The sequence below is a fragment of the Cololabis saira genome, chromosome 10 (genome assembly GCF_033807715.1).
Source record: "Cololabis saira isolate AMF1-May2022 chromosome 10, fColSai1.1, whole genome shotgun sequence".
NCBI lineage: Eukaryota > Metazoa > Chordata > Actinopteri > Beloniformes > Belonidae > Cololabis > Cololabis saira.
The window spans coordinates 5875949-5893125 of NC_084596.1; the positions used below are offsets into that span (position 1 = coordinate 5875949).

General features: G+C 46.2%; 1 protein-coding gene and 9 non-coding genes across 10 annotated transcripts in view; 4 read left to right on the plus strand and 6 right to left on the minus strand.

Moving 5' to 3' along the window:
• LOC133452321 (NLR family CARD domain-containing protein 3-like) overlaps positions 1-17177 on the plus strand; it is a 674416-nt gene that overhangs the window by 232883 nt on the left and 424356 nt on the right. The window lies entirely within an intron of this gene.
• On the plus strand, positions 889-976 carry trnay-gua (transfer RNA tyrosine (anticodon GUA)). The gene is given in 2 exon segments: positions 889-925; positions 942-976. It is a non-coding gene; the product is annotated as a tRNA-Tyr (tRNA).
• On the plus strand, positions 1120-1192 carry trnar-acg (transfer RNA arginine (anticodon ACG)). Its single transcript has one exon. It is a non-coding gene; the product is annotated as a tRNA-Arg (tRNA).
• trnah-gug (transfer RNA histidin (anticodon GUG)) lies at positions 1574-1645 on the plus strand. The gene has a single exon. It is a non-coding gene; the product is annotated as a tRNA-His (tRNA).
• trnas-cga (transfer RNA serine (anticodon CGA)) lies at positions 2452-2533 on the minus strand. Its single transcript has one exon. It is a non-coding gene; the product is annotated as a tRNA-Ser (tRNA).
• trnaw-cca (transfer RNA tryptophan (anticodon CCA)) lies at positions 2795-2866 on the minus strand. The gene has a single exon. It is a non-coding gene; the product is annotated as a tRNA-Trp (tRNA).
• Positions 3719-3790, minus strand: trnae-uuc (transfer RNA glutamic acid (anticodon UUC)). The gene has a single exon. It is a non-coding gene; the product is annotated as a tRNA-Glu (tRNA).
• trnak-cuu (transfer RNA lysine (anticodon CUU)) lies at positions 4193-4265 on the minus strand. The gene has a single exon. It is a non-coding gene; the product is annotated as a tRNA-Lys (tRNA).
• Positions 5197-5269, minus strand: trnak-cuu (transfer RNA lysine (anticodon CUU)). Its single transcript has one exon. It is a non-coding gene; the product is annotated as a tRNA-Lys (tRNA).
• On the minus strand, positions 6854-6942 carry trnay-gua (transfer RNA tyrosine (anticodon GUA)). Its single transcript is given in 2 exon segments — positions 6854-6889; positions 6906-6942. It is a non-coding gene; the product is annotated as a tRNA-Tyr (tRNA).

Here is a 17177-nt window from a genome sequence, read left to right on the forward strand (position 1 = left end):
GTTATGTTATGTTATGTTTTAGATTACTGTTTTATTATTGTTGTGAAGCACTTTGTAACTGTATGGTTTGAAAGGTGCTATATATATTATCACACAGACAGATGTAAAAATACTATTCCACTGACGAAAAATTAAACTTGGCCCAATTAAGCATGCTTAATACATGTGGACAGATCTACACATCAGTACACATCTGTCTGCTCTGCTCAAACTGTATAACCAGGCTCCATTACCGGAGGAGAGAAAACGCCACAGATAGTAGATAAATTAATATTCCACTGATGGGCAATGACATTTGGCAATATTTTTTCACATCTTAAGGCTTTTCCCGAGAAATCGGCATAGTTTATTCAGTAAATAAAGGAATACGTTACTATTGTTGTTCTGATTCAGTCACATCAGCATCATAACCCACCGTCACACACAGGCAGAAAATACATTAGCAAATTGGCTATTTAACGAGAAAGTTGAAAATACAAGTTAAATAACGGGCTTGCGGTACAGAAAAATAATTTGTTCATCGTTTTATCACACGCTTTGAAATTCGGCTTCTACGTGCCGGTGCCTTTATGAGCATTAATCAAGTTTTCAAACCTTTTTCCGTTTTTGGTGTTGTCTGGTGATGCGGAGAAAAACATGGCCGACATTCTAAAGCGATAGCCACGCCCCCTCTACATCATGTGACCAAGCACGTCGTTCGGATTGGTTCGGAGCTCGTTCGGATCTGTTCGGACCTCGTTCGGATCTGTTCGGACCTCAGTGGAATCTCTTTGATCTTGTTCGGACCTGTTAGGATGTGTTAGGACCTCGGAGGCAGTCCAGAAACTGCAAGGTACGGCCACCTCGTCCGTGGAATACACAAGTCATGGAGCTGTCAACATGCATCCTCCTTCGATAGCTAAGTTGGTAGAGTGGAGGACTGTAGAACCAGTAAAACAGGTATCCTTAGGTGCTGGTTCAACTCCGGCTCGAAGGACTGCCATTATTTTTCATCTGCCCAGAGTGGGATTCTATTTCACTACTGTATTCGGCTATGGCTCTGCCATCTACTGTGGATGGGACATCTGAGTCGTTGCGACACGTGTGTTTCCACATGTTTCCATATGTTACCATAAAAGAGGGCTAGTGGCGCAATGGATAACGCGTCTGAGTACGGATCAGAAGATTCTAGGTTCAACTCCTGGCTAGCTCAAAAAATCCTAATCTTTAATACTCTCCCAGTCACAACCTTGGTAGTGTACACATTTCTTCTTCTCTGTCATTTATTTATTTACTTGCTTTTTTCATTTGTCTCTGTGTACGCCCGGAAATGTACACTTCAAAGGTGCCGCAGGATAGGCCGTCTTCCATAATGTTTCCAAAGCTGCCCCGGCTCATGCATTATGTTTGTCTTTCATGGGACCTCTTTTATTCATTCTCTTCCTTCCTCATATCTCATTCGAAGCAAATGCCCTTACCTGACGACAGGGGCGGCACACCTCCGTAAACTCTTCTTCCAACCTCACACTGTGTTCACTCACATAACTGCAGAAACCGAGCACATATCTAAAGCTGGGTACAAGTACCCTTTCAAGCTGTGATCGTATAGTGGTGAGTACTCTGCGTTGTGGCCGCAGCAACCCCGGTTCGAATCCGGGTCACAGCACCCCTGTGGCAGCAAGAGTGCTACTCAAACTTTTGGAAAAAGAAAGAAAAGGTGCCACGGACACAACAAAATCCACTAGGGTGTTTGGATCAGATTTTCACACCATTCACACTTCAATTGATTGCGGTGGAGAGGGGGGGTGCTACGGCCAAGACACTTAGCCAAGGACAATGGACTTTGCCAGTGGTAAGGACCCGGCAAGCGGCGCATAAGGGAGACAATAATTCATTTAAAATGTTTCCTTTTCCCAGTTTCAGGCCTTGGTAGAAGAATACACAAGTCATGGAGCTATTTAACAGAAATAGGGAAATAATTCTGCCACAGGAACATGAAAACATGATGACCTAAGTAGGTCAGTCTTGGAGTATAGAGGTGAAACATTTCTGATGTTACTGCACTGTGTGTGAGATTGGGATGGTTACCATGGACACTGCAGAATGTTAAGCAAAATGTTTGCGTTTCAATATAAACAGCAGAGGGCGCTGTTGCTACATTTGGTAACGTGCACATGTTATCATCGTCATCGGCAAATATATTACATGCATCAGATACATTGTCATAATTACGAATTCTTTCATCTAACCCTGGAATGTCATCAGACATGTGATGTCATTGATGATGTCACCATTCTCAGCCAGTAAAATCCATCTCAGTGACCAGAACAGCAGTGGAGGTGATTCCTTTCTGCTAGCCTTCAACCTGGACTCTACACTTCAAACAAACTTCATAAATGTGACTTCAGCCCAACGTGGGGCTCAAACCCACGACCCTGAGATTAGGATTAAGATTAACATTCATACATGAATCGTTGTTGGCAGGATTTGAACCTGCACGGGGAATCCCCAATGGATTTCGAGTCCATCGCCTTAACCACTCGGCCACAACAACCACTCTAGAATGCCCCAATGGATTTCGAGTCCATCGCCTTAACCACTCGGCCACAACAACCACTCTAGAATGTGTGAATCTGCAGAATCAGATAAACAAATGCAATTCCTTTTATTTAAAGATTGTTCCTCCTTTCTTCAAGGCAGGTGATTGTGCAGACTTTCATAATTCCAGCTACATATCAAAGTTTTCTGTTGCAGCTAAAGTTTGTCTGGTTGGTGAACTTGTAAGGATGGATAAAACAAGATTGAAAGTTCATTATGACCCTGATGTGAGTTGAACACATAACCTTCTGATCTGGAGTCAGACGCGCTACCATTGTGCCACAGAGCCTTTTCTGATATCCTCTGAGGTTGTACACCAATATGATCATAGCGGGCACACCTTCCAAACCAAATAACTTCCATCTTGTTTTCATGAAGCTTCATCCATGTTTTAAAGTTCTGAGACAGTCCATCAAGGGGTTCAGTGGGTTACTATGATGCAGAGAAAAATAGATGTAAAATATATGAGATGTTCTACACTTGGAGCTTTGTTCATTTATTTATTTTTAATTACATCCAGTGTTTGAACAAGGTGTGACTGACTTATCTAAATATATAAAACCTTGGTTGGAACCATGGCAGCTGGGAGGGCAGGCCTTGGCAGCTTTCCCAAGCCACGCTACAACCACGCTCGTGGAAAGGAGAAGCGTCAACTGGTCCAAGAGGAGATACGTGCTGAGATGGAGGAGGAACGCTGCAGCAAGATGGCCGGCATGTCCAAGCAAGGGGCGTGGACAAGGTGGGAGCATGCAGAACCGTCGCAGAAAAGGCCTCACGGTGCTGTGGATCCGTAGGGGGATCTGTGGTGCGCTACTTGGACACAAGCCGGGGATTGATCACCCCCGGCTGGGTCGCCCGGGTGAGGATGTATGATTGTTAAAGACCAGAAACACCCTGTGACCCCGGGTCAATCACTGATGACGTGTCCAAGTATCACCGTAAGGTGTATTCAAGTTTTATACATATGGCTTATATATATATATATATATATATATATATATATATATATATATATATATATATATATATATATATATATATATATATATATATATTGTCAGAATCAAGAAGAGGTGAGGCAGCCACTATCTGACAGATGCACAAAAAATAAACACAACTGAAGGAGAAAAATAGACATTTCTTCCCTGACCGGGAATTGAACCCGGACCGTGGTGGTGAAAGCACCAAATCCTAGCCATTAGACCATCAGGGACACATGTGACATCATGACAACTTCACTGCATCGCCAGTGAGTGTCGCCAACAGAAAAAACTTTACAAATGTGCATACGCCAGAATTGATCAGTGCATGAAGCACCACAACTTATCACATTCAAGTAACTTTCTGGACATCAGACCGTGAGCGTAGAAAGTGGTGTACGGACATTTTTTGTGCATTGCACTCTTTGTAAATGAGGTCCCTGATGGATGAGTTATAAATCACAGTCTTGTTTGAGGTTAAGACATCGTAGATTTAACAAGCCTTTTTTTCCCCATTAAACGTTGTTGGCAGATAAAATCCATCTCAGTGACCAGAACAGCAGTGGAGGTGATTCCTTTCTGCTCACCTTCAACCTGGACTCTACACTTCAAACAAACTTCATAAATGTGACTTCAGCCCAACGTGGGGCTCGAACCCACGACCCTGAGATTAAGAGTCTCATGCTCTACCGACTGAGCTAGCCGGGCTTCAGATGCTAGTAAATAAGAATAATAATCGAAAAGTGTCTTTAATGTGAGGTTTTATCAGTGTTTCAGAGAAACCAGTTTTCCGTCTGGACTCCTCTCGACACCACCCAGACAGTTGAAGGACAACATGTGACTAAACTTGTGATTTTCTAGTTTTTCGCAATTGTAGATGCTCACAAATTGGCTATTTCAGAGGTGTCCATTTTTTAGGAGTTGGTGCAGTTGGAAGCCAACTACCTGGTGATGATGTCACCTACTCTCGTCCACTTGGCATTATGAGACAATTGGAGCATCTCAAGTTCAGCAAGACTACGTCAAAATCTGTGTAGACCTGGCGGTTATCAGGTTGCTATGCTCCTCAAGCTAGCCTATAGCTAGCTAGTGCAAAATGTCCTACTATCTATGTCTCTACATACCTGTCTAGATGGGTTTGTAACAGATCTGTAGTGTAGTGGTTATTTGGTTTGTCGCAAATGCTAAAGGTCTCTGGTCTGAGTCTAACAAGCTGGACCTCTGGATCAGGACTGACGAGTGAACAGAACATCCACAGTTTTATCTTAGAAGAACTTCATCAATTAAAGCTTTTTTAGCAAGCCAACGGCAACTGGTGTGTGGAGGAGTCATTTTCATCCTATTGACCTTTGTATACTTGTATCAGTCATGTATGTCCATTGTACCAAATAGCTGGTCTCTCCATCGGGGAATCGAACCCCAGGCCCAGATACTGCCCACTATACTAACATTGTCATAATTAAGAATTATTTAATCTAACCCTGGAATGTCATCAGACATGTGATGTCATTGATGATGTCATTAGTCTCACAGAGTAAAATCCATCTCAGTGACCAGAACAGCAGTGGAGGTGATTCCTTTCTGCTCGCCTTCAACCTGGACTCTACACTTCAAACAAACTTCATAAATGTGACTTCAGCGCCCAACGTGGGGCTCGAACCCACGACCCTGAGATTAAGAGTCTCATGCTCTACCGACTGAGCTAGCCGGGCTTCAGATCCTAGTAAATAAGAACAATAATCGAAAAGTGTCTGTAATGTGAGGTTTTGTCAGCATTTCAGAGAAACCAGTTTTCCGTCTGGACTCCTCTGGACACCACCCAGACAGTTGAAGGACAACATGTGACTAAACTTGTGATTTTCTAGTTTTTCGCAATTATAGATGCTCACAAATTGGCTATTTCAGAGGTGTCCATTTTTTAGGAGTTGGTGCAGTTGGAAGCCAACTACCTGGTGAGCATGTCACCTACTCTCGTCCACTTGGCATTATGAGACAATTGGAGCATCTCTGGACCACTGATCAACCATCACTAGCTCCAGAACAAGGACTGGAACAGATCAGTAGTGAGGAAGAAGAGGAGAAGCACCAAAAAACCAGAGTTTTGAAGAGATTTACCACCACCGGTGTAGATGAAGAAGGAGTCCTACCGGGCTATGTTGGCCTGTGGGACTCCTGACGCAGTAGATGGGTACCGGCAGGCCAAGCGAGCCGCAGCTCGGGCAGTCCTGGAGGCAAAAACTCGGGTCTGGGAGGAGTTCGGGGAGGCCATGGAGGAAGACTTTCGGTCGGCCTCGAGGAAATTCTGGAGGACCGTTCGGCACCTCAGAAGGGGGAAGCAGTTGACCTCGACTTGGGACATCGTCGGACGGTGGAAGGAATACTTCGAGGATCTCCTCAACCCGACTGACATGCCTTCCACTGAGGAAGCAGAGAGTGGGGACTCTGGGGCGTGCTCATCCATCACCCAAGCCGAGGTCACTGAGGTAGTTCGTAAGCTCCTCAGTGGCACCGGGGGTGGATGAGATTCGCCCTGAGTACCTCAAGTCTCTGGATGTCGTAGGGCTGTCTTGGTTGACACGCCTCTGCGACATCGCATGGAGGAAGGGGACAGTACCGCTGGAGTGGCAAACTGGGGTGGTGGTCCCTCTGTTTAAAAAGGGGGACCGGAGAGTGTGTTCCAACTACAGGGGGATCACACTTCTCAGCCTCCCGGGGAAAGTCTACGCCAGGGTACTGGAGAGGAAAATACGGCTGATAGTTGAACCTCGGATTCAGGAGGAACAATGCGGTTTTCGTCCCGGTCGTGGAACACTGGACCAGCTCTATACCCTCCGCAGGGTGCTCGAGGGTTCATGGGAATTTGCCCAACCAGTCTACATGTGTTTTGTGGATCTGGAGAAGGCATTTGACCGTGTCCCTCGTGCCATTCTGTGGGGGGTGCTCAGTGAGTATGGAGTCCGGGGCCCTCTATTGAGTGCTGTCTGGTCTCTGTATGATCGGAGCAGGAGTCTGGTTCGCATTGCCGGCAGTAGATCAGACTTGTTCCCGGTGCATGTTGGACTCCAGCAGGGCTGCCCTTTGTCACCAGTCCTGCTCATAATTTTTATGGACAGGATTTCTAGGCGCAGTCAGGGGCCGGAGGGGATCCGGTTTGGGAACCTCAGGATTTCATGTGGAAACACACGTCGTGTAACAACTCAGATGTCCCAACCAAAGTAGATGGCAGTGGCCAAAGCCATAGCCGAGTACAGTGATGAAATAGAGTCCCGCTCTAGGAAGATGAAAAATAATGGCAGTCCTTCGAGCCGGAGTTGAACCAGCGACCTAAGGATACCTGTTTTACTGGCTCTACAGTCCTCCGCTCTACCAACTGAGCTATCGAAGGAGGATGCATGTTGACAGCTCCATGACTTGTGTATTCTTCTACCAAGGCCTGAAACTGGGAAAAGGAAACATTTTAAATGAATTATTGTCTCCCTTATGCGCCGCTTGCCGGGTCCTTACCACTGGCAGAGTCCAATGTTCTTGGCTAAGTGTCCGTGCCGTAGCACCCCCCCTCTCCATCGCAATCAATTGAAGTGTGAATGGTGTGAAAATCTGATCCAAACACCCTAGTGGATTTTGTTGTGTCCGTGGCACCTTTTCTTTCTTTTTCCAAAAATTTGAGAAGCACTCTTGCTGCCACAGGGGTGCTGTGACCCGGATTCGAACCGGGGTTGCTGCGGCCCACAACGCAGCATGTGTGTGCATGTGTGTGCGTGTCTGTGTGGGTGTGTGAGTGCATATATGGATATATCATTGTTCTATAGGCCAAAGATCTCCTTTCCCTGTCACGCGGGAAACAGAACGCGGGAAGCAGAACGCGGAAGCAGCAGTGCAGCAGTGAACACAGCGCTTTGACAGCGTGGGAAAAAATCTCACCACTACCACCAAACTCACTCACCTCAACGGGCCCAGCACTTGGGCCCGTGTCGGTAAGTCCCGCTCTCTACCGGATCCAAACCCACCCGATCTGTGCCCACACACCGCCGCGGACTCCTCTCGGAGTCCCCGCGCGTAAGTTTAATTTCAGAACTCATAAACTGAGCTGTACAGCTCACGTAAACCGCAGCAAAAGCAAGTGACTTCACGCCAAACACAGTTGCTGCCGCAGTTTTGTTCTCTGGTTTCTAGGTTACCCCATCTTCCCCCATGGCTCCACTCACCTCCCCTCACGACTGCGACAGCTGCCTCCGCAAATCCCAGAAAATCGCAGAGCTGGAGCAGCGCATTTCCAACCTCCACTGGATCAGGAATGAAGAGACTCGCCTGGACTCCGTGATTATTCTGGGCGCCGGTCCTCCTGCCAACCCTGCTGACCTGGACTCCACTCTCCCGCTGCCTGATGCCGGCTCCCCCGCCGCAGCGGTCGCCCCAGCTGATCGGACAGCCCCTGTCACTCCGCCCCACACTGTTGCTGTCCCCACAGCTACATCCAGCCTAGCCTCCTCAGTCTCCGCTTCACACCCGGATCCCCTGGCTGGAGTCACATGGCTCTTGCAGGGGGCCAAGCCGAAGCCAAAATGGGTGACTAAAAGCCGAATTTCAGAGGCAACTTTCACCCTTAACCCGAACCCGAGGCTCGGGTCCCTCACGTCCACCCCTATCCAAACGGCACGGCCCGCAGTCAATGGGAAAAAGCGAGGAACACCCAACCCGCCCCCCTCCTCCCCCCCTCCCCCCTGCGAGCTCCAGCTGGGAAACAAATACAACATCCTGAGCCTTGAGGATTTCCCTCAACCTGTCCATCCTCCTCCAGCCAGCCCCGTCACAGCCTCGCTGCCAGCAGCCCGAGGGGGTCGTGGGTCTGCTTCGGGTCCTCCATCGTCCCGGTCTGTGACCACCTCCTCCTCCCGTCGCAAAATTGTGAAGGAAGCTGCTCTCAGGGCGCGACGCTCCAGTGGTCTACCTCGCTGCAAAGTGGCCGCAGCTGCACCTACAACCTCGTCAAGGTCCCCTCCAACAGAGGACCAGTGCCTGCCGCCCCGCCCTCCCCCCCCCCCCTGTTTCCCCCAACCACCGCTATAGTGGGGGACTCCATAATTAGGAATACGCGATTTTTCAACGCCTCCACGCACTGTTTTCCAGGGGCCACAGTCACAAAAATGATCAAAATACTTCCAGGTTTACTCCAAACACTTCCCCACTCCATTAAACGTATCATCTTGCACCTTGGGACCAACGATGTGTTCCGGAGTAACCCCGACGTGCTGAAACGGGACTTCAACAGCCTGTTTGCCATCCTAAAAAACTGTGGAAAATCAGTCTTCATCAGCGGCCCTCTGCCCACCCTGGGCCGCGGTGAACTGCACTTCAGTCGCCTCCTTCACCTCCACTTCTGGCTCCAGGCTGTCTGCGGTATCCATGGCTTTCATTCCATTGACAATTTCATTTTATTTGGAACCGCCCTTCATTCTACCGGCATGACGGACACCCGAGCAAGCTAGGCAGCCGCATGCTTACAACAAACATACAGCGCACTGTACACACCATTGACTACATACAGGACACTCATGCATGACTATTTACATGCCACGCCCACTCCCCCGTGCCGCCAGTGCCTTCTTCTTCTCCTCCCTCCCTCGGTGAATCACTCCCCCTACAGGCCCCTGCTGTCACTACATCCCTTGCCATCTGTGAATCGCTCCTCCTACAGGCCCCTGCTGTCATTACACCCCCTGCTGTCGGTCGCCCAATCGATACCATTATAACTGTCAGACCCCTCCGTTTCCATGTGACTTTCAAGGAGCCACGCCCCCCTCCCCGCACAGACCGCCATATCAATCCTGTCAATCACAGTGTACTCTCTCCCCTGCCCAAAGCAGCTGCATATACACCACTCACCTGTCTCAAACTCTGTCTTCTCAATATCAGATCACTAACCAATAAGGCCCTTCTCATCTCTGATCTCATCACCGACAAAACTCTAGACATTTTCTGCCTCACAGAGACGTGGCAACAGCCGAATGATTTCACTCAGTTAAATGCAACCACCCCACCTGGCTTTTCCTTTTTTAGTAAACCCCGCGCCACTGGGAGGGGGGGGGGCCTGGCTCTCATCTACCGTAAAAACATAAAAGTCACTGCTCTCACTGTCCCCCAACACTCCTCCTTTGAATGCCTAGCTGTAAAACTCTCTGGACCCAAACCCATCATCATCATTACCATCTACAGACCACCAAAACCCTCCGCTGTTTTCCTTACTGAATTATCATCACTGTTAACATCTGTATGCACAATGTCCCCCACTGTTATCCTCCATGGCGATTTCAACATTCATATTGACGACCCATCCTGCACCCTAGCAAACGACTTCACATCACTTCTGAACTGCCTTGGTATCACACAACACGTCAACCTCGCAACACATAGCAAAGGTCACATTCTTGATTTAATCTGCTGCACAGACATAACTCCCGCCAACCTCACTATCATGGACTTCCCCATCTCGGACCACAAAGCCATACTTTATGACATCCACACCCATTTGCACAAAGTCAAAGAACAACGGATCATCTCAGAAACATCAAACACATCAACCCCACAGATCTCTCTACCCTTATCAGCTCCTTCCCCAATCCCCCCTCATCCCCCTCCCCTGCCGATCTGGTACAACACTACAATAACTGTCTCTCCTCCTCTCTCACTGCCCTGGCTCCACTTAAAACCCGCTCAGTTTCATTTACCCACTCTGCCCCCTGGTTCACCCCCGACCTCCACCAGCTCAAATCCACAGGCCGTCAACTGGAGCGACTCTACAAAAGGACCAGACTCACTGTGCACATCCAAATGTACTCCGATCACCTTCAGCTCTACAAAAATGCACTTAATACCGCCAAATCATCATATTAATCCAACCTCATTAATTCTGCCACAGGAAACAATAGAGTCCTTTTTTCAACCGTCAACCGCTTACTTCAGCCTCCAAAAACCCTCCAGACATCTCCACTGACCAGTGCACCGCCTTCCTGGACTTCTTCAGCTCCAAAATCAACATCATTCACCATCAACTGGCCTCAACACGCTCTTCCACAAATGACCCACCATGGATAACCACCACCAACCAACCCCTCTCCAGTCCTCTCACCAATTTCACTCCGGTATCAGAACACACCATCTCAGAACTCATTCGTAAAGCCAAAACCACCACCTGTCAGCTTGATCCCCTCCCCACCCTGCTTGTCAAAGCATGTCTGCCATCCATTTCCCCCATGATTACCAAAATAATTAATTCTTCCCTCACCACTGGAACCGTTCCCCCAATCCTCAAACTAGCTGCCATCACACCCACCCTAAAAAAACCAGGTGCAGACCCATCTGACCTCAATCACTACAGGCCCATCTCCAACCTTCCCTTCATCTCCAAAACTCTGGAAAAGGTGGTAGCAGCACAATTACAGTCCCACCTAAACTCAAATAACCTCCACGAACCCTTCCAATCCGGTTTCCGCCCCAATCACAGCACTGAAACACCCCTGGTTAAAATCACCAACGACCTCCTCCGTGCAGCTGACTCTGGCCTACTCACCATCCTCATCCTCCTGGACCTCAGTGCAGCTTTCGACACCATTTCTCACCCAATACTCCTGGACCGCCTGGCTGGCATTGGGATCACTGGTGTTGCACTCTCCTGGCTTTCATCTTACCTCACTGACCGTCAACAGTTTGTCCAACTACAGAACCATAAATCCGGGTGCACGGGTGTCACAATGGGTGTCCCCCAGGGGTCAGTACTGGGTCCACTTCTTTTCACCATCTACTTCCTACGCCTGGGTTCAATTCTCCGTCACCATGGGATCCATTTTCACACTTACGCCGATGACACACAGATATATATCTCCTCCAACCCCACCGCTGCCATTCCTCCCGCTTCCCTCACCACCTGCCTACACGACATAAATACCTGGATGAGCAATAACTTCCTCAAACTCAACGGCAATAAAACTGAGGCTCTTCTCATCGGCTCCAAATCCACCCTCACCAAGTCGCAACCCTCTCCCGCCCCTCCCATCATCATCGACGGCTTCCCGGTACCCTTTTCCCCCCACGTCAAGAGCCTCGGCGTCATTCTGGACAATACACTCTCATTTGCACCTCACATCCACAACATCACCCGGACTGCATTCTTCCACCTCCGCAACATCTCCAGACTCCGTCCAGCACTGTCCCAATCCAGCACCGAAATTCTGGTCCACTCATTCGTCACATCCCGTATCGATTACTGTAATGCTCTCCTCACTGGCCTCCCAACCAAACTCACCGACAAACTACAACTCATTCAGAACTCGGCCGCCCGGATCATCACCCGCATCAAGTCATCTGACCACATCACCCCCGTTCTTATCCAACTCCACTGGCTCCCAGTCCAATACCGTATCATTTATAAAAACCTCCTCCTCACCCACAAAGCCCTTCACAACCTAGCCCCCACCTACCTCTGTGACCTACTGAAAGAATACACCCCCTCCCGTACCCTCCGCTCAACCTCTGCTGGACTTCTTTCCACTCCCACCTCACACCTTAGCAGCATGGGTGCCCGAGCTTTCAGTTGTACGGCACCCAGACTCTGGAACTCCCTCCCCCCACACATAAGACACATAGACTCCATCACCACATTCAAAACGCAACTCAAGACTCACCTGTTTAAACTTGCCCATTCACTTTGACCGGTCACCACACACTACCTCCCACCATACTGTTATCTGTACTGTTGCTCCTTGATTGTCTACTTGTATGTATTGTGTATGTGTGTATGTATTATAATTTCTACTGTATTACTATTATATTTCCTGTATTGTATTGTTTTGTTTTTATTCTGTAAGGTGACCTTGGGTGACATGAAAGGCGCCGTTAAATAAAATGAATTATTATTATAATTATTATTAATTTACGTTTGTTGTTACCCTGACAAGACAGCGATCGTCAGAATGGCTCAGATTGATGGTTTCATATGCCTCATATTTTTTTTTTTTTTTTTTTTTTGAGGTTTTAACTCTGCAGGAGCTAATTTTGTTTTTGTTTTTGTATTTAGCTTTATAGTCGAAAGCATCTCTTTTTGAGAATGGCTTCCTTTGAAGCCAGCACGGCTGTTTCCATCGTTTGGGGATGGGATCATCTAATGTGCGTTGGGTGGGTGGGCGGGGGTTATGGGATGTTGGCTTTTTGTCTCTGTAGGTATGTATATACTCCTGAGTTTTGTTTGTTTTGGTTTTCCCTTTTACCTCTTTTCCTTATATCTCCTCTGGTGGTGGGTGAGTCGGTCTTATTTTCTCTCAGAGAATGCCTATGAACGATCGTAATCTGCGCAAGCCTGATACTGGATCAAACATTACATTCACTAGCTGGAATGTTAAAGCTGTGAATAATCCAATTAAGCGATCAAAGATTTTTTCACATTTGAAACGCTTGGACACTGACATAGCTTTCCTTCAGGAAACTCATTTGCGAAATAAAGATCATTTCAGACTCAAACGAGCTTGGGTGGGTGATATTTTTCATTCAAATTTTGATTCTAGGTCTAGAGGAGTAGCAATTTTGATCAACAAAAGAGTCAATTTCTCCGTCTCCAGGACAATATCCGATAAGAATGGTAGATATCTTATTGTGGCGGGCACTCTATACTGTAACCCTGTATTGTTGGTGAATATATATGCCCCTAATTTTGATGACCCCAATTTTACGGATAGGCTGTTTGGCAACCTCCCTTTCTTAAATACGCATATTACAATACTGGGCGGTGATCTGAATTGTGTTATTAATCCTTCTTTGGACCGTTCGAATCCTCGTACTTTGACTCAATCCTCTATGTCAAAATCTATTACCGATTTTACAGTCAAGAACGGGCTTGTTGATCCGTGGAGGGTCTCACATCCTGGAGATAAGGAATTCTCTTTTTTTTTCACAAGTACATCAGTCATATTCACGTATTGACTATTTTTTTGTTGATGGCTCTCTTCTCCCCAAAGTTACTTCTGTCGTATACCACCCAATTGTTATTTCGGATCACGCCCCTCTAACTTTGAATATAACATGGTCTGAGCGCCCCCGTTTTTCTTCTCCCTGGAGGTTTAATCCATTGCTTTTATCCGACGATGCATTTAATGTTTCTATATCTGCTTCAATAGATGATTTCATTGCATTAAACAAAACAGATTCTACCAGTTTTTCGCTAGTATGGGAATCACTCAAAGCATATTTGCGAGGACAGATTATCTCTTATTCAGCATACGCCAGTAAAATCCGCAGGGCTAAATTACAGGAGCTCACATCTAAAATTCAGGACACAGACAGACTAAACTCAGTTAACCCGAGTCCGAGTTTACTGAAACAACGGCTTGATTTGCAGTCAAAATTCGATCTTATAGCGACAGCCGATTCTGAACGGCTCCTATTACGCGCTCATGCCAACTATTATGAACACGGCGATAAACCAAGCAGGTTATTGGCTCACCAATTAAAAAGGCAAGCAACGTCGAGACTGATTCCCAGCATTAGAGATTCTAATGGCACACTTACCACCGATCCAATCGCCATCAACACAATTTTTAAGTCATACTACTCCTCTCTCTATGAGTCAGAATCTCCACTTGACACAGCAGAAATGACCTCCTTTCTTGATAATATCACTGTCCCTACTATTAATTTGGATGTGGCTAATGGCCTCGATGCTCCTTTCAGCTTGCAAGAAATTGCTGCCGCCATTGAAGCTACGCAAAGCAACAAGGCCCCTGGTCCCGATGGGTTCGGAGCTGAGTTTTTCAAAAAATTCAAAGACAAATTAGCCCCCCTTTTACTTTCAATGTACAATGAGTCCCTTGATCATGGCTCATTGCCTCCCTCTTTAATGCAGGCGTCCATTGCCCTCCTTTTGAAGAAGGACAAGGACCCTGAATCATGCACTTCTTATAGGCCCTTGTCTTTACTGAATGTAGATGTCAAAATTTTAGCCAAAGCACTAGCAATTTGTCTTGATAAGATCCTTCCTAGCATCATATCTGAGGAGCAGAATGGTTTCATCAAGGGACGCCAGCTCTTCTATAATGTTCGTACACTTCTTAATGTGATTCTCTCTAAAGATTCTTCTCCACTCCCTGAAGTTGTTATCGCAATTGATGCTGAGAAAGCTTTTGATCATGTCGAATTTAACTATCTTTTTGCAACACTTCATAAATTCGGATTTGGACACAGGTTTATATCGTGGATTAGACTTCTTTACACTTCCCCTCAGGCCAGCATTCACACCAATGACAACTACTCCACTTATTTTACATTATCACGTGGCACGAGACAGGGCTGCCCTCTCTCCCCTTTGCTATTCGCTCTATCCGTCGAACCACTTTTAATTGCTTTAAGAACTCTTCCTCTATTTCGCGGAGTCTCTAGATCTAATGTGGAACTTAAATTGTCACTTTATGCAGACGACCTCCTTTTATATGTATCTGACCCTTTAACCAGCATCGCACCAATATTATCTCTGTTGAAGAATTATGGATCCTTCTCCGGCTATAAGGTCAATCTTCACAAGTGTGAATGCTTCCCCATAAACTCCTCTGCTTTACAACTCAAACAATCTGATATCCCCTTTAAACTCAGCCCGTCGGGCTTTAGATACTTAGGGATTAATGTGACCCGCACTCTGCCCTCTCTTTTCACCGCTAATTTTTCCTCACTGGTAACTCGAGTGAAGGCGGACTTACAGAGGTGGAACTCCCTACCATTGTCACCGATAGGAAGAATTAACACAGTGAAAATGACTGTATTGTCTAAATTTCTTTTTTTGTTCCAATGCACTCCTTTATTTCTACCAAAATCTTTTTTTTAAATCACTTGACCAAATTGTTTCCAACTTTTTATGGGCCGGTAAGACACCCAGAGTGAGGTATTCGCTTCTCCAAAAATTTAAATTTAATGGGGGTCTAGCACTACCAAACTTTATGCTTTACTATTGGTCAGCGCATATTCACAAACTAATTTATTGGCTTCAGTCTCCTGAGTTATTATGGTGCAGATTGGAGGCTCAGTCACTCTCTTCATCCTCTGTAACGGCCCTACTCTCCTCCTCTTTACCATTGAATCCCTCTAAGTTTACAAATAGCCCTGTGGTGCTTTCCTCCCTTAAGATTTGGTCACAGTTTAGGCGCCACTTTAAATTTGCTTCTCCATCCATCTATACACCTGTTACTAAGAATCATCTGTTCCCTCCATCACAAATAGACACCACTTTTATGATTTGGTACAACCGGGGCATTAAGCACTTCAGGGATCTATATAAGGATGGTATCTTTTCCACATTTTCAGATCTGAGGTCAAAGTTCAATTTGCCTGCCTCCCATTTGTTTCGCTACTTCCAGCTTCGACACTGCGCCTCTGCTCTGTTTCCATGCTTCCCTTCCCTTCCTACGAACCAACCGTGGGATGATCTTCTAACTATGAAACTCAGTCAAAAGTCTCTGATATCTAAGATATATGCACTGTGTATGACATTTGATGATCATTCTGTAGATAAAGCTCGGGAGGGTTGGGGACGAGAGTTGGGCCTTGACTTCACAGGGGAGCTGTGGGATAAAGCTATCCGTAGCATACGATCTAGCACGCCTTGCGCTAGACTTGAACTTATTCAATTTAAGGTGCTGCATAGAGCCCACCTATCAAAATCCCGATTATCGGAAATATATCCGAATGTTGCAGACCTATGCGACAGATGCCAGGGTTCTCCCTGCAATTTAAGTCATATGTTTTTCTCCTGTCCTAGGTTACAGAAATTTTGGAGTGATTATTCTGTGATCATGTCTAAAGTTCTGGGTAAAAAAGTTGTTATGGCCCCTCTCTTAGCAATATTCGGACTCACTGTTGACTCCTCACATATCAGCCCCACACAGTCAGAAGTATTGGCTTTCACATCCCTTTTAGCAAGACGTCGTATCTTACTTCTATGGAAATCCCCCAAGTCCCCGTCTATTTCTATTTGGCTTAGTGATGTTATGTTTTTTCTTAAATTGGAGAAGGTGAGATACTCTGTAAAAGGCAACGCAGCTAAATTCGCTCGCAAATGGCAATCCTTCATAGACCACTTTACCGCGTTGAAGACTCTACCCACCGACTGACCCCCCCCTCCCTTAATTTTCTTTTCATCTCCTTAATTTGTTTTTTTTTATGTTTTATTTATTTCCAGTTAATGGGATATCAGTTATGGGCATCTACATTCACCACTGCATTTGTTTTTTGTATGCACTTTTGCTCATACATTACTTTCCTCCTTTGATCATTTCTTGCTCATCTGTTTATTTATTATTTAACGCTACAGAGACTCTGTTCCTTAGTTAGGTTTTGTGTGTTTTAAAAAAAAAAAAAAAAAAAATGAGACAATGTATAATGCGTGTGTTTGACTACAGATTTCCATGTTTTCATTGTATGTTGTTTCCTATAAAAAGATCAATAATAAAAAAAAAAAAAAAAAAAAAAGAGGACACAAATAACTGGCTGGCACTGTGCCACCTAGGAACCCGGAGCAGCAACCTCATGGCATCATTATACGCTACTCTAAGCTTCTGCATACTTTTCACTCTGTAAGAAGACCAGAGA